This window comes from Triturus cristatus, chromosome 7 (assembly GCF_964204655.1).
Source record: "Triturus cristatus chromosome 7, aTriCri1.1, whole genome shotgun sequence".
Classification (NCBI taxonomy): domain Eukaryota; kingdom Metazoa; phylum Chordata; class Amphibia; order Caudata; family Salamandridae; genus Triturus; species Triturus cristatus.
The window spans coordinates 1,333,387,342-1,333,412,263 of NC_140590.1; positions in this window are offsets into that span (position 1 = coordinate 1,333,387,342).

Genomic DNA, 24,922 nt, shown 5'->3' on the forward strand with positions numbered 1-24,922 from the left:
AGTATAATGTGGGAAATACCCAGGGACTGGATCTTACCCCACATAGAGAGGAGCGCAGAAGGGTCATCCGTGTTGGGGCCATAGTAACAAGCAAATAAAATTGTATGCGAGTGCAGTGTCCCCCAAGCTATGCAGTACCGCCCCCCAGAATCTACCTCAGCACCTGCCAGCGTAAACCCCATCCCCCGTCTCACTAGAATGGTCACTCCCCTAGCGTAACTCGAATATGACGAGAATACCCTATTCGCAGCCCATCTTGACGCAAATGGGGGGGTCATCCCAGGTTGTAGGTGTGTTTCTTGGAGCATGGCGACGGACACTCCCTGCCGAGTCAGGTAGCTGAGGACTTGCCTCTTCTTCCTCGGGTCGTTTAACCCGCGCACATTCCATGAAAGCAACTGAAAACTCTGCGCAGGGCGCTTATCAGCTAAGTCCCCCATTCCCTCGTGTACAGGCATAAGTGGCATGCTATTGCAGCTGGCAATCGCTCGTAGCACTCAGTAACGAACTCCACAACAAAACCCCATTGAACTACCCCCCCCAACCGTCCTCCCGCATCTCGCGCTGAGGTGACAGCTAACCCAGATGCAGAGCGGAGCATTCGACCACCCACGCCGGCTACCCCAACTGGCCGGGTACACATTACCCACCCATCCCCTCCCCCCACTATCCAACCCAACCCATCAAACAGAAAAAACACAGTAACTACCCCTGCCTTGATGAGGAAAGGGGTACTTTGGGGTGCGCCCATTGGGGGTTCGTACTCTAGGGGCGCCAGACCTGCCGACCACCTCCCTACTTGCACCCACGGGGACCCAGAGTCACACTAGGCCCTCTAAGTGGGACGGAGGTGGGCGACCGGGCACATAATGTAACAACGACCCATCCAAGTGATTTTGGCATGAAACAAAGAGAGGTACCTCACCAGGAGTGATGATGATCAGTTCGGGCATGTGTTGTCCCAACAGCAGAGTGAGTTCAAGGGGGGGAACAGCCCCCCCGATATGTTCAGTCCTGCTGCTCCATCGGCGAGGGCGACCGGGAGGGCCGCGGCCCAGCAGCCCCCCCAGCCGAGTCTGCGCATTGCCGCCTGAGGAAGTCCTCCACCTGCTGCGGCTGCTGAAAAAACAATTGTTTGCCCTGATGCGAGACCTTAAGTTTAGCGGGGTATAGCATTGCATACGGAATCTCCCGGGCCTGTAGTTTCTTTTTTACCCCCGCAAATTTCCGACGAGCCTCCTGCACCGATGCAGTGAAATCGGGGAAGAAGGACAGCGTAGTGTTACAGTAGGGCACTGTTCCCATCTCCCGTGCACGTCTGAGCACCACATCCCTGTCCCGATAGTTAAGGAGGCGTGCAATTATGGGCCGAGGCTGGCCTCCAGGGGGGGGACGGGCAGCAAGGGACCTGTGCGCCCTCTCCACAATGAAGTGTTGGGAAAAGGAGTCCCGCCCGAACAGGTCGGCCAGCAGGTTCTCGACGAAGACCTCCATTTTCCCGGTGTTGGTGGTCTCCGCAAGTCCCAGGATGCGGACATTGTTGCGACGGGACCTCGCTTCTAGGTCCTCATTTTTGTCCGCAATTATCTTAAGGAGACGATCCATTTGAGTAACTTGTCGGCCTGTAGAGGTGGCACCGTCTTCCAGTGCGGAGATCCTATCCTCAGTCTCTGTGATGCGGGTATCGTGTCGCTCCAGTCTGGCCACTACGCCATCCAACCTGGTAGTGATGGTGTCAATTTTAGAGTCTATGGTTGTTAAACTTTGTTTTAATCCCAGCAGGAGAGATTTCCAGTCTTCGTCAGGAGGGGGAGCGGCGGATGGGCCAGGCTCGGACACCGGCGCGGGAGTCTTCTTGGCGTCAAACGATAGCTTGGACTGCCGAGCGTCGTTGCGCCCCATGTCGTCGAACCCGCACTCCCCGCCGGCAGCCCAGGCGAGGCCGGGGGTCCCGTCCAAACAAGGCCACAATCCCACGAATAGAGAGGGGGTGGTGCGGCTACTTAAATCCGCCGCTAGGAGTACTGAAGCGAGGAAGGTGGTCAATCCAGGCGAGCGGGTGGGCCTCAGCAGCCTCCGGGCCCCCAAGGCCAGCGGAGAGTGAGTCTCAAGTCGCCCAGCTCAGGCAGCCCCAGGGGGGGCTAGCAGCAAGGAGAGGCTGGTAATCTGTCAGGCCCGGACGAGGCTTCCGAAGTATAGGGCAGGCGAAGGCCTCCAGACAGTACTTGTCCACGGAGCTGTAAACCCCCCGCAGCCACAGTCTCCAAGGCGGGGGCAGCAGTCGGCCGGGCTACCCAGACCGCCCCGCCGGTCGCCGCAGGACAGCGCACGCCAACGGGGCCACACTCCGGATTCTCACACAGCGCGGTCCGGCTGTCAGGCCCCGGGCAGTTGTCTCTCCGTGCGAAGATGCGTGAGGGGGAGGGGGGGGAGGAACAGGATAGGCCCCAATGGCCGCGCTCGGATATCCCAGTGGGGGCAGCGGCAGTCCACGAGCGTAAGCCCCACAGTTCGGCCCAGCTCCGGAGATGTCGCCGAGCACTCGTCTCAGGCAGGGATGGCCGCCGATCCTCCGGTGTCGCCCGAAGCTCCAACAGACAGAGCCGTCCCACGCCGCGGAGGCCCCGGAGCACCGGGCTCTCGTGGATCGCGTTCCCTGCAGCGCGCCAGCCGCAGACGAGCACTCACTCCCGGCCGGGGGAACTTCAGCGTGTATCTCCGCACTCCGGCGGGCCCCAGGGACGTGGCGAGTATCGGGGTGCAGCGAAGGCTACTGCCGAGACAGTCGTGGAGGTGAGGCCGAGGATAGCCTGGTCAGGATGGCAGGAAGGATCTTGAAAGCGCCCGGTCTGGCGAGAGCCTCACACTTGTGCGGCCATCTTGGTTCGGCGCCCTCTAGCGCCCCCCATAATATAATACGTATTTGTCACTAAAATTTGTGAGCACACTACACCCAAGTGTATGCACACTTTCTTATCTGACGTGCCGCTAAGTGAAAAAGAGAAGAGATGCAATTATTCACTCCATGCCGGCGCGGTGCTGGAAAAAGTGTGCTGAAATTCATAAAATTATTAAGTCTGACTAAGTACACACATAAACATACAACACAGAACATGTAACATACTTAACAAAAAGCAACACTGTGCCTCATGGTCACTGGAGGGGATGCGGCGATCTCGTACATCTAATGGAGGATAGGAATCGAGATCGTTAGGGAAAAAGGCGTGTTCCGTAATGACGGATCGCCCTGCGGGGTGAGAAGGAGACGGAGAAGGGTCTCCTCGCACCGTACGGGTATGGAGAATGGAAGCACTTACTTGTACGTTGAACCCCGCATACTATGACACCTACTCGAAGCCAAACCTCATGGACCGCATTCTGGCGTGTCCTCGTTGCTGTACTGTTTTTAATGTGCTGGCGAGCGTGTCACAAGGATAGAGAGAGAAGAAAGAAAGCTCCGATGCCGGTATGCGAGTGGAGCCGCCATCTTGGAACGGGATGAGACTGGGCGTTAAATACTCTTAAGTATTGTAATTTATTTATAAATAAAGTCATTATACGTCACATCGCTCCGGAGTAGGTAGGCAATCACTCGCAACTTTGAACGAGTAATGAGGGCGAGATATGGAGCGATGTTATTGCAAAGTTGTTTATGTAAGGAAAAACTCAAACTTTATTGAGAAGGCAAGCTGGAGCAGCTCAGCGATAGGTCAGTAAGACCGGCTATGATGGAAGCCGCCATCTTGGAGTGGGATGGGGAGGAAGTGAATACTGTTAAGGAATGAAATGCTAGTTTCAAATGATTTAAGTAGCAATGGGGCTGTGGAGAGATAGTAATCACCCTCAACTTTGGGTGATTCAGAATACAGAAGTGAAACATGAAGGAGGGATATTGACTGATGGAACGATGTTAATATTTCAATCATGGATATCACTAAGCGAGGTTTTCGCAATACCCAGCCTGATAGATGTTAATGGCTTATTCTGCTGGTATACCAGAGATGGTTGGTCAAGTGAACTGGCACCAGGGTATGTCATCGTTAAGACCCCTGTTGTCTGAGCGTAGCTTGAACACCCAACGTTGTTCCTTCTCATGTAGCTGTTTCTCCATGTTGGGGTGATTCTTGATATGTTCCAAGACAACCCAGTTGAAGTCATTGGGTGTGTGTCGTTTTTCCAGGAAATGGGTGGTCATCTTGGTATTATCACGTTTACACCTGAAATTACTACGGTGCTCAATCATTCGGGTGTTTACTTTCCTGGTAGTCATACCTACGTAGTGGAAATTACAAACGCAGGTTATCAAGTAAACCACACCAGTTGTGTTGCAGTTTGTGAAAGACCTAAGATTCCAGGTTATCCCATTATTGCATTTCACTGTCTTGGTCACTTTTGTGAGGTGACATACACTGCAGTTACCGCACGGGAAATGGCCCTCTGGTAGGGGTTGGAGCAGGCGTTGGGGGCCTGCAGTTTTCGTCGTAGTAGGACGTGTATGGACAAGATGATCCCTCAGATTGCGGGCTTTGCGATGGCTGAACATAGGTTTTTGTAGGTCTAATCCCCCACTGTTCAGGATGCGCCAGTGTTTCTTGATTATTTTACTAACCAAGTTAGATGCAATACTGTATGTAGTGATACAAATTTGTCTTGGAAGCTGTCATATACCAGTAGGCAGTTCCTTGCTGTGCTTTGACCGAGAATTTTTTCCAATTCAATGATGTCCTGTACAAACAAACCCACGGTACCAGCATGGGAAGCACATTTGCGCCGAGTGTGGCGGGTTTGTATGTGCATCATTTGGAGAAGTAGAATATTCTCCACCAACACAATCCTCACATCAAACATATTAAACTATGGAAAAGGTACATAGACGATGTGCTGTTGATCTGGGAAGGTAATGAACAAGAAGCGGAAAATTTCCTAGTCTGGTTGAACCAACAAGACCCCTTCCTGAAATTCACTTTTTCGATGAGCCGATCCAGTATGGTCTTTTTAGACCTTTTATATATCAGCACAAGACGGACGTCTCTTCAGCACTACACATTTTAAACCCACAGCAAGGAACTGCCTACTGGTATATGACAGCTTCCATCCTCGCAGCCTTAAAGACAACCTTCCATTTGGCCAATTCTTGCGCCTTAGAAGGAATTGTACGACGAGACAAGAATACAACATTCAAGCCAAAGAACTATCAGAAAAATTGATACAACGTAAATACCCGCAACATCTTGTGTCCAGATCCAGAAAAAGAGCCTTAAATAACAATAGGGAGGCCCTTTTAGAGACAAAAACCGTAGCCACACAGGATGAGCCACGAAGACAAATTTGTATCACTACATACAGTATTGCATCTAACTTGGTTAGTAAAATAATCAAGAAACACTGGCGCATCCTGAACAGTGGGGGATGAGACCTACAAAAACCTATGTTCAGCCATCGCAAAGCCCGCAATCTGAGGGATCATCTTGTCCATACACGTCCTACTACGACGAAAACTGCAGGCCCCCAACGCCTGCTCCAACCCCTACCAGAGGGCCATTTCCCGTGCGGTAACTGCAGTGTATGTCACCTCACAAAAGTGACCAAGACAGTGAAATGCAATAATGGGATAACCTGGAATCTTAGGTCTTTCACAAACTGCAACACAACTGGTGTGGTTTACTTGATAACCTGCGTTTGTAATTTCCACTACGTAGGTATGACTACCAGGAAAGTAAACACCCGAATGATTGAGCACCGTAGTAATTTCAGGTGTAAACGTGATAATAACAAGATGACCACCCATTTCCTGGAAAAACGACACATACCCAATGACTTCAACTGGGTTGTCTTGGAACATATCAAGAATCACCCCAACATGGAGAAACAGCTACATGAGAAGGAACAACGTTGGGTGTTCAAGCTACGCTCAGACAACAGGGGTCTTAACGATGACATACCCTGGTGCCAGTTCACTTGACCAACCATCTCTGGTATACCAGCAGAATAAGCCATTAACATCTATCAGGCTGGGTATTGCGAAAACCTCGCTTAGTGATATCCATGATTGAAATATTAACATCGTTCCATCAGTCAATATCCCTCCTTCATGTTTCACTTCTGTATTCTGAATCACCCAAAGTTGAGGGTGATTACTATCTCTCCACAGCCCCATTGCTACTTAAATCATTTGAAACTAGCATTTCATTCCTTAACAGTATTCACTTCCTCCCCATCCCACTCCAAGATGGCGGCTTCCATCACAGCCGGTCTTACTGACCTATCGCTGAGGTGCTCCAGCTTGCCTTCTCAATAAAGTTTGAGTTTTTCCTTACATAAACAACTTTGCAATAACATCGCTCCATATCTCGCCCTCATAACTCGTTCAAAGTTGCGAGTGATTGCCTACCTACTCCGGAGCGATGTGACGTATAATGACTTTATTTATAAATAAATTACAATACTTAAGAGTATTTAACGCCCAGTCTCATCCCGTTCCAAGATGGCGGCTCCACTCGCATACCGGCATCGGAGCTTTCTTTCTTCTCTCTCTATCCTTGTGACACGCTCGCCAGCACATTAAAAACAGTACAGCAACGAGGACACGCCAGAATGCGGTCCATGAGGTTTGGCTTCGAGTAGGTGTCATAGTATGCGGGGTTCAACGTACAAGTAAGTGCTTCCATTCTCCATACCCGTACGGTGCGAGGAGACCCTTCTCCGTCTCCTTCTCACCCCGCAGGGCGATCCGTCATTACGGAACACGCCTTTTTCCCTAACGATCTCGATTCCTATCCTCCATTAGATGTACGAGATCGCCGCATCCCCTCCAGTGACCATGAGGCACAGTGTTGCTTTTTGTTAAGTATGTTACATGTTCTGTGTTGTATGTTTATGTGTGTACTTAGTCAGACTTAATAATTTTATGAATTTCAGCACACTTTTTCCAGCACCGCGCCGGCATGGAGTGAATAATTGCATCTCTTCTCTTTTTCACTTAGCGGCACGTCAGATAAGAAAGTGTGCATACACTTGGGTGTAGTGTGCTCACAAATTTTAGTGACAAATACGTATTATATTATACATATATATTTTTTCTCCCTAATTAACTGTTGTTTTGTACCTTACAGACCATTGTGCTGACGTACATTACGTATGTATTTTTAAAAAACGCATGCCTTACTATTGTGGCATCACACTTATTGCACCTTAATGAGGTTGACTAGGAGTGGCAAGTTTCTCGACACTGGGCTGGTCTCAGTGTAGTCCTGACGAAGAGCTGGGGAAGCTCGAAACTAGTTGACCTGAATATATGCTAGGCACACCTTTCCATTACAGTTAGGGTCCCTTGTCATATTACCCCGTTTTTAAGTTTTTCAGCTTAGAGCACCAATAAAGTTTATTTTGTAGCCCACTAGCTGATTATTTTAATTATCCCACTCTACCACTACTTCACTTTCACTACACATAGTCCACAAGTTTCTAGTGCTCCTACGTAACACCGCAAGTCGTAGCACGCCTCAGTCCGTAGAGGACTGGGAGGACCCCTATGATGAAGCATGTCACCGTGGGGAAACCCTGGTGAGTGAGGGGACTATAGAAAGAGATAATCCTTCCCTTTCTTTCTAAAACGGTGTCCTTAAGGATCAAATTGTTTCCTACACCTTTTGTCTTTCCCGGTTAGGTTCCTGTCTACTTGACTCGTTCAGGTAGTTTTTTTGATAACTTGGGTAGTTCCCCCACTTCTTTTTTAGGTCTTGGGTCAAAGACGTCGCGCATGCCCTGTCTTGAACCAAGACATGGGGTATCTACATCAGGGGTTCCTGCCTGTCCATAGGCTTACCATTGGCTGCAACAATCATCACTCCATTTTGCGGTCTCCCCGTTTGCCAAGGGCATGCATAAGTAAGTCATCATGCTCTTCCGGTTTTCAGCCCTGCCAGAGCGACCTCCCCAATTACTGTTGCACTTACGCAGTGGTCATTGTGGGCATTGTTTCAGGACTACTTTTTAGGTCGAGCATTCGAAACCTATTGTAATTTCTTATGTTGGGTTAAAGACATCCCCCAGCTTTTCATTTGTCTATGTCAGTGTCCTTCAAAAATCCTTGCTTGCCAGTGGTCAGTCCTGCCTCTTTGCCCCTCCTTTCTCTCTTCCATTCCTCCCATGTAGCAGGGACTAAGTACTGTCTCATTCCACTATGGTTCTTTATCCATTCTCTGGGGGACTCTTTTCTTTCTTGGTTTCCTGCTTTGTTAGCGTTTGTCTGTGTTCAACTTCAGTGCCCGAGCTGCTTACATTTAAATATAGCATTCTTCCTCCCACCTCCTCTCAACACCATAGTTGTTTAACAGCTGCCTCCCCTGCCCTGTCTCCCACTTGGTTGCTTGTTAATAATGGTGAACATTTTCTATCAGAATTATCTATCAGCACTGCTAGCATTTCACCAGCCCTGTGCTGGTTTCGGTTTTCTTGTGTATTTCCTGGCTCCACTTTCCCTGCTCTCCCTCCCCCCTCCCAATCAGTCACGGGGCTCCAGCCGCCTCACAGCAGAGCCAGGCATGCTGCCTGTGCCTGCCTTGCTCCACGCAGCTGTTGTGGCCCGGGACTGGCTCAGGTTTGTACAGAGAATGGCAAGTTCTTTGGTGCTCTTTCAGGAGGGCAGCGCTGGTTTTGATTTCCTTGCCGTCTCTCTGCACTCGCTCCTCCACCCCACCCTCTCTGCTGTCCCTCTTCCCTCCCTTCCAAACATTCAGGGGGCTCTCTCAGGCAGTTCCACATAATTGATTCCCAAAGCTTGTTAATTATTTCCTGCCTGGCTCAGGAGTTTGTTGGTAGGCATTCTGCATTTGTGTTGAAACAGGAATGAATTGCTGTTTCATTTTTTAAGTACAAATAAAAAAGCTTCGTAAAAACGCATTCCATGTACCGGCATGAAATGCATTTTTTATTTGTACTTAAAAAGCAAAACAGCAGAATGTAAACCGCCATTTGACAGATAGGCATGAAAAGCTCATAACAAGCAGGCCGGTGCAATCTTTCACTCCTGACCAGCTGAATCCACGCCATTAAACCCACCCTCCCAGACTCTGAGATAGGGCAGTCTCGTATTTGTTTCCCTATCGAGCGCACACCACTCGTTCACTTTCTTGTGTTTTGGCAGGTACGGACTATTTTTTTTAAACCCCTCTTAAAACGAGTCTGCCGGAGAAGCCGGTGTTTCTATGTCACATCAAAAGGGGAAATGAATTATTTATTGGGATTACTAGGCCCTGTTAAAGCACATTGGCTGCATAGGGTGCTGCTCTCATGATTTATTATTTGCTGTTGCAGTGTGCAGCGTTCATGTTTGAAACACAGTTGCTGCTTAGGACGCCGCTCTCTTTATTGATCAGTTGCAGCTGCAGTACACTATGTTTGCTTTAAACTATAGTATCGTCATTGGCATCCTTTACACCCCTCCAACAATATATACATTTCCCAAGAATAAACACACAACACAGATATTTGTTTGGGTAAAATTGCTGCAGGTTTATTACATACACCCTTATGTAATAGGTGGGTTATCTTACGGGCGATCCAAGGGCAGGCAACCAACTGGGCCGCCTGCCCGCCTGCCCGCCTGATGAGCCAGGCAGCACCGGGGCGAACCCCGCATGTGCTGCCCTTACTAGTGATCCTCTTCTCAGATCACGTGACTGTTGGTACCTTCTTACTCACACCCCTTTCAGGGAGGAGCGTCGCATAGCAAACCTCCCGGTTGTTCAGGCCCACCACCGCCCGAAGGACTAGCGGGGCTCCTACACGGTTCCAAGGACCCTCCCATGAGGCTCCTCGGATTTGGCTCTGGCACCCCCTATGGTGCCGCGCAGAGGTACCCTTGGTACCGGCCTGCTTCCAGATCGCCCTGTAACTCCGCCACTGCTCTGCAGGTGGCCCCCGTCACCGCCAGGGCCCCCCACCACAGCTATGGTCTTCCCTGCAACCTCTCCTGTCTAGAGCTTCCTGCAAATCTAGATGAAAGAGAACCATCCCTATTGGTTATAGATGGCCCCATCTATAACCCAAGGCCCTAGACGCTAGCCTGGGTCAGATAGTGTCTGATGAAACAAAAGGCCCATTAGGCCTGAGAGTTGTGCCAAGAACTATTCACCCCCATGCGGGAAAGTTCCACTGCCTCACTTGCCTCAGCCCCGAGTCAACTCTGGGCAGGTTGGATGCCGACACCCAGGCTCACAAAGGCCCATCTATTTGCTGATCTCACCTAGCTGCCGTCCTTCTAGCACCGAGTGTGCCTGAACACCTGCGTGCCCGCCTATGGGACAGCAGCCCACTTGCTAGGTGACCACTCCCCCCACCCGCCTGCCTACTTTGGCTATTATGGCAAGAAGGATTCTACTTAACCTTTGAACAGTCCCTGTGCTTGCCAGCGAAGGCGCACAGGAATGCCCGTAACTGGGCGTACTGTGACAATGAGCAAGGCTGCCCTCCAGCACTTGCCCTGCAACCCTGATCCCTGCTGGGAATTTTGCCCACTCAGCTCCCTCTGGATGAGACCTATAGGCAAACCCGCATGGAGAATCTGTCGGATTCAATACAGGGCGCACTGTCTGTAATATGGTACCTAACATATGATGCGGGAGATGCTACGCACCGCCTAGGTCGTGGGAACCTTAGGGAGCACTGCATTTCCCCCGAGGCGTGCCTCTAAATGGGCCTGGCTCCACCCAGGCGTAGTGCTCCTACTGGGCTGTGTAAATGCGGCCCAGGATGACCTAAAACAATCAGCTCGGTGTGCTACCACACCGTATTGGTCATGAGAACCTTGAGAAGCAAACAATTTCCACCTGGGTTCACCCCTGCGACGATATCACAAACTCCTTGGATTGCTAAACCCTTGTGAACACCTTAATGGTGTCAATCTGGTTTGAAACAATATATGCCTTGTGCCCATTATTGGATACAACTCACCCTGCCTACACAAGTTACCCAACATACACGTTAGGCTGACTAGTGTTCTGGTGCCAGATTTGGAAAGAGCCCTGCCTTCCCTTGCTGCCCCTTGTGATTTAGTAATTCATGGCACTGACCCACAAGAGCCTCATACTGGGCTGTGTAAATGTGGCCCTGACCTTAAACAATCAGCTTGGTGTGGATGGGTGCTAACATGCCTGGCTGAAATGCCATCCCTTTGACAATCCCTCCAGGCAAGATGTGCCAATGCAGGTGGAAGAAGGTATCCATCCCGCCTTACTTCCTGTCCCAGTTATCTGAAGTGTCATGATTCCAGACCCCCAATTCACTGTTCCGCTGCATTACACCTTCAGCAGCTCCTCTAGGACATACCCCAAACTGCATTGGCCACGAGAACCCAAAGAAGCACCCCAATCACACCTGGGCATACCTCTACATGAGCCTGGCTCCACACAGCTGTATGGCCCAATGCCCGTCCCCTCTGTGACCTCCCGCCATGGAATATGTGACATTAAGCAAGGGAACCCTCGTGTACTTGTCATTTATCCCTCCTTCTTACAAGAATTTTTGTTATCTGGTTTAATCTGAGGTGTTTGCCCCCCCAGACATCCCAGGCTGCGTCATGCCGGCTATGTGTGCAGCTGTTGACGGCGAGGAGGGAATAACCCAGTAGCAGCTTGCAATAAAACACATCCCGCCATGGACATATCTCTAAAGGGGATGGCCCTACACTGCCATAAAACCAGGAATACACATTCGAAAACCACCTACGTGCACCCTGGAAGGGAATGCCAAATGTACTTATACTGGTCCCCAATGCTTTGCCCCAGCTACTTTTTGACACGATGTGCAAGTAGAAGGGAAGGGATGTCCAACCCACCTTACTGTTAGTCTTACGTTTCGGTGTGAATAGTGCTTGTTGGGCAATAACCTAATTTTGCTATTATGTTGAAATCCGGTATTTGCTACCCCCACGCTGTTACTTATGTATCGCTAACTGCCCTTACTTAGCTGGAGGGAATGCTTAAAGCTTCCTGGGTACTTTAGTCTACCGCTCCAACTCAGTTTGCCCTCAACTTTGGGACAACCTCAGTGATAACCATGCCCTTCCCGTTAAGTCTACCCCAGTGTTGACTATCAACCTATTCATGGCACGGGTCGAAAAAGATGTTCCCTTCCAATCTCTGGTTCTATCTCTATCAGGATAACCCAGGGGCCAGACCAGTCTGCAGGACACGTGAGGGAGCAATATGTCCAAATAACTGCCCTTTCTTGCATAACAGGGATGCCAAATGGTCTGTAATACCTTGTTACCATTTGTACACTAAAGCAGAGTTTACCAAACTTCTTGCACCTCAGCACCCTTGTTCGATGACACTTGCCGCAACCCGCCTGCTGCCCTGGCTAGCGAGCATGTTAATATGGCTGAACTAAAGCGACCTGTAACTTGCAGCAAAGTGAAAATTGATACAATTGACTCCCTGCACTATACAAACCTGTAAAACAGTACCTACATATGAACCGGTGCCACTCGCAGTGCTCGATAACAATGTTCCAACTTATACAATTGACCATGCGCTTATTTGCAAGTGTATAAACAAGTCAAGTTCTTCCGGGGAGAACATGTGAAATGCATGCTGAGAGCATTGCATGAACCTTCAGCTCATCGAGATACCTTGCAGACAATGGCAGAATGTGAGCTCTTGCCTAGTGGCAGCGTGCACCACCAGAGGCACCAAAATTACCATTGAGCTTGCATGAAACAGTGCGCAAACGCGGTCCCAGAAACCTCGGCCTACGAGACTTGCAAGAACATCATTATCCCCTTGTACGAAAACACACCAACTGGATTGGTTTAAATACCATTTGGGATGTGTGTATAACTTTAATAATCACTTGACTTTGAGTCATCCTGAATGTAGAACAACTTGTGATACTCCTATGTCGGCAATAAAAGCTCGGGACAGTGTAGCGATGCCCTCGAGTGGGCTGAATGCGCAAAATAGCTGTCCCGCGGTGGGCTCCGTGCTTAAATGGAAGCATGTTAACAGATTCAACATAAACCTAGAACCTCCAGCGCTGCGAAGCATCGGGGCAGCCGTGGAAAGTATAAATTAGGCAAGGTGCTGGTAGCCGACAGCAGAGGAAGACAGAACCCGGGCGTAAGATCCCAGTTTCCTAGAGCCGAACAGTTATCCTATGCCATATCAGGGATAGGCCCCGGAATACCTCAGGTAACGCTTTAATTCTGGAATGACAGGCTGGGCAAGAACTGTACTAAGTCTTCGCCTGCCTGAGTCAACCAACCAGCCAGTTGGCCCTGACTAACCTGGTGTCATGGTGCCCGAATGCAAAGCGTGTCCCATGTTCTGACAACTCCTGAGCTGTTCTGCGCTCACTCTTCCGAGGACATACAAGTTGCACAACTTAACTGCACACACCCAACCCATGCCCCTTTTAAAATTAACATTTGCCCAACTAGTGCCAATGGTCATGGCTGGAGGCCCATAGGACCTGGCCGCGACTAGGAGATGGGAACTACCTCACTGTGAGGGCCCCGCTTCCGGAGAGGTTGGACACATGGCCTGCCGCCAGGAGGGTTTCTGCGCGTAAACAGCTGGCCATTGGTCCCTAAGGAATTACCCATGAGTTCTGCCGCTATGCTGGCCCTAATTCCGACCTAGCCTAAATCTTAAACCAATTGGTCAGAGACCACCACGCAACCTGAAGGATGCAGCGCTTTACCGTTGCCTGATATTTGCCGCATTGTTAATGCATCCCAACATATGTTACCAAAGGAGCACTGCACCAACACAAGCCCTTCTATTGGCTTTGTCAATGCTTGTAGTTGCATATGGTACTGAGCAGCACTTATGGCTGTGGTGCATCTTATATAGAAAGTGCATCCATTTGTAAAGGTGAGACTGGCGCATATGCTTTAGTAACCTTTGGGGCTTCACCCTACTAAACACATGCAGCAGGGCGCCTATCATAATTACTGCCTGCCCCACGTAGGCATGAGGAGGCCACCACGATGGTGCCACAATTGTCTCAACACAGGGCAGAGCTGCAGCTTCTACACCCTCTCGTCAACCTCTCCCTGGTGGTAGGTTCCACCGAGTGGAGCACAGAAGTCTATGGGCTTCTTTTACAGTAATGCTGATTAAAGCTCCGGACCAACCTGAAAGAGGTGGAGGAAGGGGATCTATGCTCCCCGAACAGTCAGCACGATACAATATAGCGCCTGGAGCCAAAGGAGAATTCAACTTGTGGCGCCAGACCCTCCTGCAGCGAGCTACGCGTGAGAGATGCAATCCTGGCCTCCAAAATTAGCTCGTAACGTCCACTGCCAGGCGAAGGGCATGCCACGCAAAGGCCTTGCTGGCGTGCAGCCACTGATCGGTGGGGTTCAAGCTAGGCTGGTTAGCACCACCCCTTAGTGGGAGCCGCAAAGTGCACAAGCTGCGGCCATAACCGCACCAACCCGTTCCCCAAAGTGAACAACTATCCATACCACAATCCATCAGAAGGAGAGCAATGCGGACCTTTGGACCTTTAGTGGAAAAAGGGGGGGGGGGTGCTGCCAAATGCCCCGGCAAAAGCTTGTGGCTGGAGAAGGGACTCCCCGCGGGGGCGGCTGAAACCATACACGCAGAGGGCTATGAGCCTCCCGGTCTGCTGCCCCTTCTGCCCCGACCAGGGAGGGGGACATGACATGCAAAGCGTGGTCGTCATCGCCCTCCAGTGCCCCCGCAGAGATGTGCAAGTGACCACACTGTGGGGCATAGTTCTGGAGACTACCTACCCGCATGCTGGTACCGCCAAGAGCGTCAAGAGAGAGGAGCCTCTCTTTATGCGCTCAACCATGTCCTACCTTTGCTCTAGCAAACAACTCAATTGGCGGCCATGAATCGCGCTTGGGCTGCCAATCGTGCCGTGTCCTTTTCCTGGACTAGGCACCTTAGCTATCCCGGCTAAAAGCACCTGGCGTGCCGGCGCTTTGAGTTTCAAAGAAAGCCTCGAGACCGCAGATGCACACAAGTTGTATAGTTGTCTCCCCCACCGAGCAAATCATAGCAGCCCCGGACGCGTGTCAAGCTTCTGTTCCGGCGACCGCTACTAGAGCAATGCGACCTCAGCCGGGGACTCGGTAAGAGCCGGGAGCCTGAATGTGCACAAAGGTGCAAGTTACACTCACAAATCTCCCTGCCATCCGTGCCGGGAGAAGCATGCAAACTTATGCGTTTGTTCAATCGTGCATTCAAAAGGAACATTCGCTGAGAACAAGGGGGGGGCGTACCGTAGACGGCCTCTTAAATTTGTATGTACTACCGGGCATGGCTGCATCCGTACCGCGGCGCTCGGCTCCAATCGCCGTGACTGGCGAGGAGGAGCGCCGGAGTAAAACGGAGGGCACTGGGCACTCAGCAGCTCCGCGGAGTTAGCGATAAGCCCAGACTCACACTAGGAAAAAAGCCGCTTCTCCTCCCCTGGAAAACCTAACAGCAGAGCGTGGTGTCCAACTTGTTGCGCTGTTGCAGATTTCTCCGCGTGGGCTGGTGTGTGAGATTAATGCGGAATGCTCACGAACAAGGGAGAGTGGCCGACAGACCTCCCAGCCTCCCGCCCAAAGCAGTCCCCGTGTGCGGTGAGCCCCGGAACCCCACAAAGAAGGAGGTATGGGGCAAGCTTGGCTGTAGGTGCGCTTAGCACCGCGAGTGCACATGCACTCAGCGCAAACCAACCCCAAGAAATGTAAGTGGGGGTGTTGGCCGTGACACCACACATCACCCAGTCACATGCTGCCAGCCCCTGAATGTGCTTCCTGCAGCAGTGACCGGGACAACAACGCCACGGTACCGCCCAGAGAAACACGCGGGCGACCCCGCTGTGGGAAAAGGGGGGGCACCAAAAAGGACGTGCCCTAGGCCCCCCTACATCCTGCACGGAGTGGGGACAGCATGGAGGAGACGCGACCCCGCACTATCTGAGCCCCATCTGGCACTCTGCTCGGGCCGTAACTGCTTGCTGGCAGGGATGGACTGGCCGCCCACGGGCCACATACGGCCACTCCCAACCTCGCCCTTGGTTGCCGCGCGACCGGACCTCCGGGGTCAGGGCCCCAGGAGAGGCAGTGACCAGGATGCGTGTGGCCCAACCGGGCTACCCCCTGACCCTGACCCCGCCCCGAGACCATGCCACAGTTCCCCATATCTGACGGCGAGCACCCTGCGGTGGCCAGACCCAGGGAACATAACTGAGACGGGGGTCCCACATGGGTATAACCAGACAGGTGGGACCGTGGGGGGGGGGCGCCTGGGAGGGGGTTAGGTCGCACTCGTAACCCATGCCGGTTGCAGCCCCCCACCAGAAGGCATGCCCGAAGGCAATCTGCGCAACCCTGATGCAATTCACACTGCCCCTCAGAAGGGGGGGTGGCAGACTCACCGCATGTGATCCCCGACGCCTGACTCAGACACCACACGATTTGAGCCAGCAGCAACACATGGGCGAGACCGCGACGCTGACCAGTCTGCTGCTCTCATGATTTATTATTTGCTTTTGCAATGTGCAGCGTTCATCTTTACTTACAGTGGCAGATTGTGGCGCCACACACTTATTGGTTATTTTCTGTTGCAGTGCATGGCATTCATGTTTGAAACACTGTGGCTACTTAGGACGCCATTGATCAGTTGCAGCTGCAGTGCACTGTGTTTGTTTTAAACTATAGTATCGTCATTGGCATCCTTTACTCCCCTCCAACAATATATACATTTCCCAAGAATAAACACACAACACAGATATTTGTTTGGGTAAAATTGCTGCAGGTTTATTACATACACCGTTATGTAATAGGTGGATTATCTTACGGGCGATCCAAGGGCAGGCAACCAACTGGGCCGCCTGCCCGCCTGATGAGCCAGGCAGCACCGGGGAGAACCCCGCATGTGCTGCCCTTACTAGTGATCCTCTTCTCAGATCATGTGACCGTTGGTACCTTCTTACTCATGCCCTTTCAGGGTGGAGAGTCACATAGCACACCCCCCGGTTGTTCAGGCCCACAACCGCCCGAAGGACTAGCGGGGCGCCGACACGGTTCCAAGGATCCTCCCATGAGGCTCCTCGGATTTGGCTCTGGCACCCCCTATGGTGCCGCGCAGAGGTACCCTTGGTACCGGCCTGCTTCCAGATCGCCCTGTAACTCCGCCTGCAACGAAAAAAGGAAAACATAACATACTCTCTGCCCCCCTCCTGCCACCACCACGCCGGGTAAGTAGTAGGGAGGGAGAAGGCGTGCACGGCGAACAAAGAGGTCGCCAACATGGTGGGGGAGGGATATATACGCTCCCCCAGGTCCAAGATGCCCAGGAAGTGATGCCCCTCGCGTCACGACCAGGCAGGAAGTAGGGGGCGGGGGTGGTGTAGGGTGCCCAGGCGACACTAGAGTGCCGACCTCTCTAGTGGCCCCCTGTGGGTGCCTCGGTCAGCGGCACAGTGGCTGTGTGTTCCACACACTGTCTGTTGGTTATCTACAGTTTGAGTTACAGCAGCTTCCTTTGGTGCTGCACACTTGTGGGTTATTCCTAGCTGCAGTGCATCGAAGGGAGAGGATGTGACATTGCAGTCAGGGCTGCGGTTTTAGAATTGGGAAACTAGGTTGGGATCTTGGCATCAGCTCGACGTCCTGTCATTCTGGACACGGCCTGCATGGGAAACTTCCCGCAAGTAGGTCAGTGCACATTCCCTGCTAACAGGCCTTTCTTAAGAGATCCTGTATACTGAATAAATTTAAATTCCCTGCATGACACGCAACGTAAACAAAGCTCATTATTTTATGGTTTTATTAACCGAAATAAAGATTAATTGAATTGAATTTCTGGTTAAGACCTAAATCACGAATGTTGCACAAAATGTCCTACATACGACTCCTTTCCTGTGAGCCAGCGACTGCAGAGGTTTAGCCATTTGCCCATCTTTATAATATAAACAATGCACAGACTAGCCCTTAAAAGAAACAATCTTGTCTAAATCGCATAGCTGCTGTTGCACATTCCCACAAGCAGTGCTTTCATCTTCCCTCTAACCCTCTTCCACTCCTCCACACAGTTCAGGTCCAATCAAAGTCCTGCTTCGAAAAACGTCATCAATGTATTTTCACGAACCCAAGCAGTCTTTATAAGTTGCTCAACTCCCCCCCTAAAAAAACAACCTACACACAACTCTACCCTCATTTACCATTTTAAAGCAAAACGATACCTCAAACCTAAAAAGTTAGTCCCAAATTGAAATAGCCTTTCCTATAGAATTTACTAGTTCCTAATTTCGCAAACCAAAAAATCCCAGTTTCTCATCTAATCCATGGACGTAAACAGCCAAATCATTATAACTTTTGCAGTTTTATATAGTGCAAACTCAACTCAAAGGTATTGTAGCACTTTACATAAGCAACTGCTGCATTACACAAGGTTGTATTAATTGTTTTTGGGCAGTGGAGTTGCGCAGGATCACAAGATTTTGAGCTGACTCCCAGACTCGAACCTGGTTCTATTTTAGCATCCTGCTTAGTTATTTTTTATGCATTTTGTTAATGTCTTTCCAGCTGCCATAATGCCCTTTCTATGAAACAGAAAATAGACAAAAATAAAGGAGTAGACCAGAAAACAAGTGTAAATCAGGGCTTCCCTGCTTATACTGTGTGCTCTTGGGCTACTTGGCTAAAAGGCCTTAACATTGAAAAAGTCAATATCTCTCGCATCGCCGAGACCTATTGGCTTTTTTAAAGACTGGAATTGAAATAGATTCTAATCCCGATTTTGATATGGAGAAACTATTTGCTGGCATTCAGGACATCAGTCACCACCGGAGCCCACAAATCCATTTTGTGCTTAAATAAATCTAAAGAAATATTGTCTGATCCAGTGATTTCCCAGAGAAGCACTCGTGAACTTATTTAATGACCTCCTGTATATGAAAGACCATGCTCTTCGTAGAGGACATTATTGTCTTATTAATGCTCATTTCGTTAGATCTATACATACTACTAAAGTGGTTCACCCATTTATGTTGGAAGCTAATTGGACAAAATGCCCTTCATGAAAATAGGAGCTGTTGGCAAACTGCCAGAATAAACTTTGATTTCTGAAATACTAGCTAGACGCAGATCCTCCCATGCCTTGTAGTAGACCTGCGCCTCTCTGGCAGGAATAGTTTGTTTCTAGCACCTTAACATCACAACAGCTTCTTTATCGTGAAGAGAGTGTTTACGGGCAATATGAAGATCAAAGGATGACTTGAACCATTTATATTTCTTAACCAAGATAGGGCCTAGTGTACTTGATCGAAGCAAACGTCCAATAGTATTGGGAATAACTTAATTTGTCCGCCCCGCCGGTGTGGCTTAATTTGCCCGCCCCGTCCGTGTGGCTTAATTTGCGCGCCCCGTCCGTGTAGCTTAATTTGCGCGCCCCGTCCGTGTGGCTTAATTTGCCCGTCCCGTCCGTGTGGCTTAATTTGCCAGCCCCGTCCGTGTAGCTTAATTTGCGCGCCCCGTCCGTGTGGCTTAATTTGCCCGTCCCGTCCGTGTGGCTTAATTTTCCCGTCCCGTCCGTGTGGTTTATTTCGCCCGCGCCCCCCCCCCCCCCCCCGCCCCTCAATACATGTATGCATTTATTAATGTTTTAGATTACACAAGACTGGCTTCACTGCTAAAGTGGTCTCTAGGCCAGAGCTTAAAACAGATCAGTTGAGATCTTTCTTGTAGTTCAGTTTTTACGCAGTTGCCCCAAACCTGATACAGGCTGTACAGTTCTTCAAGAGGGTTACAGACAAGAGACCTGCAGATGTCCTTTACATTCTTTATCAACTTCAGTTGCTGAAGAGATGAGCAGTAATGTTTATTTTATAACTGAACTCGGCTGGAAACTGCACATTCCATTGAGACATACTGTGTGTGAAGTGTTGCAGAATTTCACTTGAACGGAGCCACACCCTGTAAACATAAAATGTTATCTTTTTTTAAATTTAAAGGAGTGACGAAAATATAGCCTTATTGATGAAGAGCAAAGAAACTGGCAAGTAAAGCAAAGAAGCTACAATTGAAACATAAATACCGTTAGCCTTCAACTAACATCACATGTTCAACTGAGCATTGCAGTTTTCTTATGATTCTGGAAGCTCTCCGGAGAAGCATACCACCTGTGTAACCCAAAGGGTCACAGACTGACACTTCCTTTGTGAATCCATGGCCAGAGTTGTTTTGTTATGTACTCTGAACCTAAAATTGTGACGTCTGGATTTTGTTGATACCACTGACTCGTTAGAATGCTTTAACTCTGAGGGTTTTATGTTCAGCTTTTTTACTTGTTTATAATGAAATGTAGCTGTAGGAGCGCCTCTTACCACCAACTATTGCAATATTTTACTACTAAACAGGCAGTCACAAGTGCTCTACAACATAGCTTAAACACATTAACAAAGCCAATAGCTCTGGCAAAACACGTATAAGGTCCCAAAGGCGAGACCTATTGGCTATGCCAATGTTTGTTGAAAGCTCCAGACAGAACGCAAAAGGCACAACGCACGATCACCCCTGCCACACAGCTCTCATCCTAATGGGCATGGGATGCACTTAATTTGTGTTCCCCCTTCTACCCGGCTCCCATCCTAATGGGGCTTTGGCTCCACTCAGGGGCGTAACACAGGCCCCCGCAGCCCCCGCGGTGCGGGGCGGCCCCCAAGCTCTAGGGGGCCACCTCAGAACAGCGCTCGGACTGCAGAGCTCCTGATTGAGCCTGGAGGGGGCCCCTCCACGTGTCTTGCAGGGAGACCCCCTCGAGTTTCGTTACGCCAGTGGCTCCACTTCATTTTTAGGTCTCACCTACGCAGCGCGTATGCGCTGCTTAGGAAAAGACCTTTAGAAATCGATGCAGTTTAGCAGTGAAAAACGTGCACGCGTTGCATTGCTTTCAATAGCAACGTGTGCACGTCGGGCGATTTCCTTGCGGGAGCGAGCGTAATTAACTTGCAAGCAGCTCGCTCCCGTAAGGGAAACGCGCTACTGCCCCTTTGCTCCCCTCGCATATGTTTAATCTGGTACATGAGATAGTGGCGCGCTGTTTTTATCTTGAATACCGTAGCTTTATAGTAGCGCCGGTTTTATCTTGCATAACGTAGCTTATAGTACCGCTTGTTAAAATATGATTAATTAACTTGCAAGCAGCTCACTCGCATATGTTTAATCTCAGCGCCGTTTTTATCTTGCATACCATAGCTTTATAGTATCGCCGGTTTTATCTTGCATAACGTAGCTTATAGTACCGCTTGCTGCTATATGGTGTGCACAAGGATACTGGCATCTGTGTGGCGATATATTGGAGCTTTCTTCTTTTATGGTTTGTGCGTAGGTTTTTGTGGTGCTGTGGAAATATTCCACTTCAGCACAAACAAAGTTGGAGAACACGGAAAACAATTATTTGCCCTATCGACATAGATTTTTTGAAAGCTGCACCGGTTACTGCTCCATTCCCACACACCTTACTATTACAATGAACACCCTTGGAAGCACAACTCGTAATGTAAACATGTAAGGTGCTGAGCACTGGCTCATATACGTGCGCACACACTGGGTTGTTTATCCTTGAAACGTTGTTAAAGTTATGGGGTTTTATGAAAAACAGCAGTTTGTGCCATTATTTTATCAGTAGTTAACATACTCACCATCTGTTAAAAATGTACTTCAACACATACTTCCCACAGAACAGACACATGCCCTCTAGTCTTTGTTTACTGTCTGGTTCTCAATTGTGTCAGTGTAGTCTATGTCGCCATCTTTTGTTACTGAGGGATTAGCAGCTAATAGGAAAGTGTTCTGTTTGTAACCACATGCTGTGATTTGTAACAGCTCCATGGCGCTTTCAGTTTGAGAACAGCCAGCAACATAATGAAGACAAGCATTGGCATAGCCAATAGGTCTAGCTTTTGGGACCTTATAAGTATATTTACTTTTGCTATAATCGTGGCACGTAAAGCGCGAGTGCCGCCATAATAGCAAAAGTAAGGAAATAGATGTTTTTTTCTATTTCTTTACTTTTGCTATAATTGCGGCACCCGCACTTTACGTGCCGCGATTATAGCAAAAGTAAACATACTTATAAGGTCCCAAAAGCGAGACCTATTGGCTATGCCAATGCTTGTTTTTTTTTTGCTGCGTAGCTTTATAGCTAATTCATACTGAAAGGAATCCGTCTTTGAGCTGCTTCACGGCCAGGTGGCCAAGTGGGTTAATGTGAACAATGCTGCTTGCTAAGTGTACATTGTACGTCTCGTGTTCGAATCGACCGGAACTGAACTCTGAACTCAACCTTATTTCATTGCCAGATTTCAAAATAGTTCAGTCAGAGTGCACATGCATTGTTAATATAGCCACTTAAAACCTGATTATATAGGGTTTGCAAAGAAGAACATCAGACGAGGCAAGTTTCCTCCATATTGTTTTTTTCCTTCACGGCAGCGAGCGTAACAGTATTCTGGCTGCCATCATGTGACAGTGAAGATAACCTAACTACAATAACAAATGTGTTCTTGCTGTCATCTACTTGTTTAGGCAATATGCATAAGTTTGTTATGAGTATGTGTGACTTGTTTTTTGCAGAACTCCTAGCTTACTCATGTCTTTCAGGAGTAAACTTGTTGTATATCTTTCCAACTCCCCGAATTCAGGAGTAGTGCAATAATTTGTCACAGCAGAAACTTTGTGACTCGGGCCCTGTGTAGCTGTATTTTTATCTTACACGAAAAGACATTTGATTAAGGGATATTCTACTGTCGATTAAGGTCTCGCAATAAACAGCATTATGAAATACCTGAAAAAAATCCTGCAATAAGCAGCATTATGAAATACCTGAAAGAATCCTGAAAAAATTACAGTTGAATGAAAGTCATGGTTACAATCCAAAACCTTACAAAACACTGAACCATAACCATGCCTCATGGCCTTATGTTTGCGATCGATTACATAAATGAAGACAAAACATATGCTATAACCAATGACAATTTTGGTGTATCAGAAGGCATAGTGCTCAGAGGGAATGGTCTGTGGCTAGCCATTTCTGTCATTCACAGTGTCATTTGTGATGTTATGTGTGAGGCCAAGAGAAGATAATAGGCAAGTTATTGCATTTGTCCGTGCTCTGTGTCCGGTAAACGTGCAGATAGTATCCATAGGTCATGAACTGTCTCGTTCCCGAATGTGTGCCCTGTGCACAAATCCTGTTTTTGTCTATGCCCTATGTTTTATTATGTATTGCTGTCTAAATTGTTTGGTTCTGTGGACCCAGAACCGTAGTCCTCAGACATCTACCAGATATTTCATTTTGAACCCTTTTTTTAGGTCTCGCCTGAGCCAGCGCATGCGCACCTCTGGCGCGACATTTAGTAAGCGGCTTTTCGCAGTGCTACCAAAGCGGCCACCAGCTTGCGGTCACGCGCACAAGCGCACGTGCCACGCTCCGCCTCTCCAAAGTTGCGCACGCATCCCTCGCGTGCTTTGCACAGAGCACGTCATCGCGATCACTTTCGCTTTCACCGCGATCGCGATGACTTCGTTCTTCCATCCAGTATCTTCCTCCTCCATCCTTTTCTTGCCTCTCCGCCTTCCTATCCCTTCGGCGTACTTAATGTCACCTCCTGTCTCATTATATGGCACCCTTCCTTGATTGCCTTCTGTCATCCCATTTTCACACCATTCTATTCTCTGACTCTCATCACAAGTTCTGCCCCTCATCCTCCTTGGTTTCTCCATCCAGCAGCCGCTTCTCCACCGCGGCTGCCATCTTACACTGTGGGTTGGGGCAGTGACATCACCCGGTGGGTGAGGACCCAACAGACACCACACCCACAGCTGGCTGTACCCAGGCGCGCGCTCCCTAGCCTGAAAGCTGTGTTGAAGACAACGCAAGCACAGACGACGCCTCTATGTCTTCATATTCCACTCAGGCACCGCGAAGACACCTCAGCCAGGCGGTGGCTCTATGCTAGAGAATGAGATCACACAGTCTTCCGCCCACCTTCTGTTGATCAAGAAAATAGACAGCGGACTTACTGTCAAATGGGGTCCATTAGAAGTGCTTGTTATTTTTATTCCCATGGTTGCGGCCGGGGCGGGTGACCGGCCTTTGTCTATTTCCATGATACCTTGCCGTGCTGGCGCATTGTTCTTGCTTTCGAAGCCCCGTGTTTTTATTATCTTTTATATCATCGTGCTAGGTCCGCCTCTCTTTTCCAGACTCGCCCAACAGCTGTGCCTAGTAATCAGGAAGCGGACTGGCGCGTCCTGCAATAGTTGTGTGCTTGACAGTATATCACGGTGCAGCACACTTTCAAAATGTCGATGTTCTCGCTTCTTCAAAACAGAACAACAATGATGAACACATCACTGAAAACAATGTCTGTGATGCTGAAGTTAGCTTCTTTTTGGCAGGCTGAAGTTACTAAAATTTCAGAATTAACTATCCGAAAAAAGAAAAAAGAAATACTTAAAACGTATTTAAATACATTAAATACTTATATGGTGATTTTATTAAAAAAGAAAGCAAACATTAAAAAAAAATCTTAAACATTTCTAAAATTCTTTAAAATATACATTTAAAAAAGAAATACCTTTTAAAATTGAAAGTATGTTAATTTAATTCCCGATCTCAGATTCCACAAGTATTCTAAAACTAATGAGCACTTAGAAATATCAATACAATATAATATGTTTTCTTTTACGTAGCTTTGTTAATTGATATGTATTATACTAACCTGATCCCCACAATCATTAATTAAATTGAATTAACAAAATTGGTAAAATTTACAATTCTAATTCCCATCCAACAAACATTGTGAAAGTACACATTTTTGAGACGGGTGTGGGCATGCTTATTATAACTCCATTGCCACAAACATTATAGTGTATATATTGTTTGCA